This window comes from Triticum dicoccoides, chromosome 5B (genome assembly GCF_002162155.2).
Source record: "Triticum dicoccoides isolate Atlit2015 ecotype Zavitan chromosome 5B, WEW_v2.0, whole genome shotgun sequence".
Classification (NCBI taxonomy): Eukaryota; Viridiplantae; Streptophyta; class Magnoliopsida; order Poales; family Poaceae; genus Triticum; species Triticum dicoccoides.
In genome coordinates this window covers 113,920,452-113,923,490 of record NC_041389.1, presented here as the reverse complement: position 1 = coordinate 113,923,490, position 3,039 = coordinate 113,920,452, and positions in this window count along the sequence as shown.

Sequence of the window (3,039 nt, the reverse complement as noted above, 5' to 3'; positions counted from 1 at the left end):
AGCCAAGGTATGTTGGTTTCTAACAATTACATCTTCGACCGAGGGAACTGAAGGGTTGACGGGTGCGCGGGACAAGTGAGGTGCGGCCCGGAGGAGGGGGGGGGGTCGTAAACGGTAGAGAAGAAGCGGGCTTGGAGGGATGGCCGGGGCGGCACCGGACCGACGGAGGAGGTGGGTCAGACATGGCGAGGCAGCGCAGCTGCGAGGTGCGGGGCGTGGGTGGAGGATGACTGCAGCTCGATTGGTGGAGGAGGGCAAGCCGACGATAGAAGCAGCCGATGGTGGCGGGATGGACAACCGGTGATAAAGATAGATATACCTTGGCTCGCCGACGGTAGAAGCAGCCGAGGTCCAAATTTTGCAACGTAATAAAGATAGATATTTCATTCATTAGAAAAGTGATAACACACACGCGCACACACACATGATGACGCAAAAAGAAGCATTCCAATTACACACTAGAATGGACGACCAGTTGAGAAATCCGTGCATTGTGTACATGTTTGGTTTGCAAGACTCTAAACTCGGTCTGGATGGATAGAAATGTATATGTAAAACAGAGGATTAAACACACAATTTCATAAAATTAGGTGTTTGATTAATACGAATAGAAAAAACACAGAAATTCCGATGAACACAACCAAATTAGTGTGAAACTACATGAAAAAGTATAATTAAAATGTTGTGCCAGCGTAAAAACATTAACCTCGTTCTTCATGCAGAGAAATTTGAAGATAAGGTTTAAGCAGATTATACTAATTCATGGCATTTTTCACTTTGAAAGCGAGATCAAAGAAAAACCTTGTCTATTTTTCCGTTGTTCCATTCCAAGGATCTAAATGTATGGACAGTTTTACCAAAGGAAATAAAAATCATTATCATACTTATGTGTTTTCTCTGTTTTTGTTTTAAATCAAAGAAGCCCTACAGATTGATGGTAAAACAAATGAATCTAACTAAATTCCTCCCGTCCTCGTTGCCTCATCACCCCAGTCACACTCATGGGGGTACGTTTTTAGGTAACGAACCTTGTCAAGCTATTATGATGATGTTACCACCGTCCTAAATCGCCCAAACCCACTACCCCCTTGTTTTCACCCGTCACTTTTGCACTGGTCGCTTAAAGACTAGCAATTTGCGACGCTATGCTATGTACTTAATTTGAAAATATATGATAACTCAGACACTAACATGATTTCGAAGATGGCACTTTAACCATCCTGTGTATGTGGATATATTAAAATTTCAACATATACATGATGTGAAAGTACTTAAATAGATAATGTTATTTTATTTTACCAATAGAGAATTTTTCTTGCACATTTTAAAAACAAATCATCTGGTTTGGACTTTGGTCGCGTTTGGAGAAAAAAAAATCTAGACAGGTTTTGGCACGTATTGGTTTGATAGAGACAGTATAGAAACTAGAAGAACGCCCGTGCGTTGCAACGGGGCTACATTAACTTTAAGAGTTCAATATTAATATTCTCATACATATCAAGTGACATTGGCGACCTTTTTTACCATCAAATCCTCTCACACACACTCTCCCTCCCTCTTCCTCACTCTCTCTCCCCCTCTCCCTCTCTCTCTCTAACACACACATATATCCATCTTATTGGGTACGGGACCATAATTCATCTATTTCACACACACACACACGCTAGTGCATAATAATATGGATTATGTATATTATATTTGCCACCACAACTGAGGGAATTAATTTGATGTAAATCGGCCAGCCACAGCTCCAAGTGACATGCTAGTGCGGAGGAGGTGGCCCGGGTCGGCGTCGGCGCCGTCCGGCGCGCGCCATGAGCCCGCTTCCAAGTGCGTCTGCGCGCCGGCCACCCACGTCGGGTCCTTCAAGTGCCGCTTCCACCGCACCAACTCCCAGGGCCACGGCCAGGGCCAGGGAAACCGCCCTTCTTCGCCCCCTTCACCGGCCGTGGCCAACGCGGTGCCGCGGCACCCGGCGTCGCCGTCCTCGTCCTCCGGCACCGTCGCGACCCAGTGACGCAGCCCAAGCATCGGCCTCGAGAATCAAGAACGCTCGACAACGGAGAGGGAAGGGAAGATCGTATACATGTCATAAGAAAGGGAGTTTATTACTGCTCCCTTGATGCATTGTTTCCTTTGTTTGGAGATTGATTACCATCCGTGAGTTAAGGTAAGGTTAATGTGATTGAGCGATTTTTTGAAAATCAATTGTTTGTTTTCTAATTAATGTGATTGAGTGATTTAAGGTAAGGTTAATTAATTTAGATTTGATTTTTAGATATTGTTCGTGATTGATTCTACATTACTAAATAACTTGTGCTAGTATGAAAAGTTCTGATCTGTTCAGGTTTCTTTCGTTGTGTGAGAGGTGACGTGAAAATAAACCGATGAAGTAGGGGGCGGGGACGAAAAAAAATCTACGAAAAAAACCAACAAAGGTGGGAGAAGGTACAAAAAAAACCATGGAAGGTGGGACAAAAAAAAACCTGAAAGCGAGACTACCAACTGCTTCATTAAAAGTAGAGATTTACATAAAAAAATACTAGGGGCGAAGCAGGATATAAAAAGAGAGTAGCCATGCATGTTTGGCGCTGCTGCATGCCTTATTGGATTCAGCAAGATTTTGTCATGATGGGGGGAGCTGTGAACCTACTCCCTCCGTTTTTTTTAGTCCGCATATAAGGTTTGGTCAAAGTCAAGCATTATAGAGTTTGACTAACTTTATATTAAAAAATATAAACATTAACAATATGAAATCAATATATTCAGATGCACCAAGAAACATATTTTCATACTATATAGTTTTAGTACTGTAGATGTTCATAATTTTTTATGTAAATTTGGTCAAACTTTGTGTAATTTGACTTTGACCAAATCTTATATGCGGAGTAAAAAGAAACGGAGGGAGTACCAATCTGCGTTCCATGTAGCATGGCCTGCCCGAAAGACTAAAATTAGTCCCTACGCCATCTTCTCTCGGGCAGCGCAGCAGGCCGTCCGATTCGGTGGATACCTGTGCGTAATTACCACGACGACAAG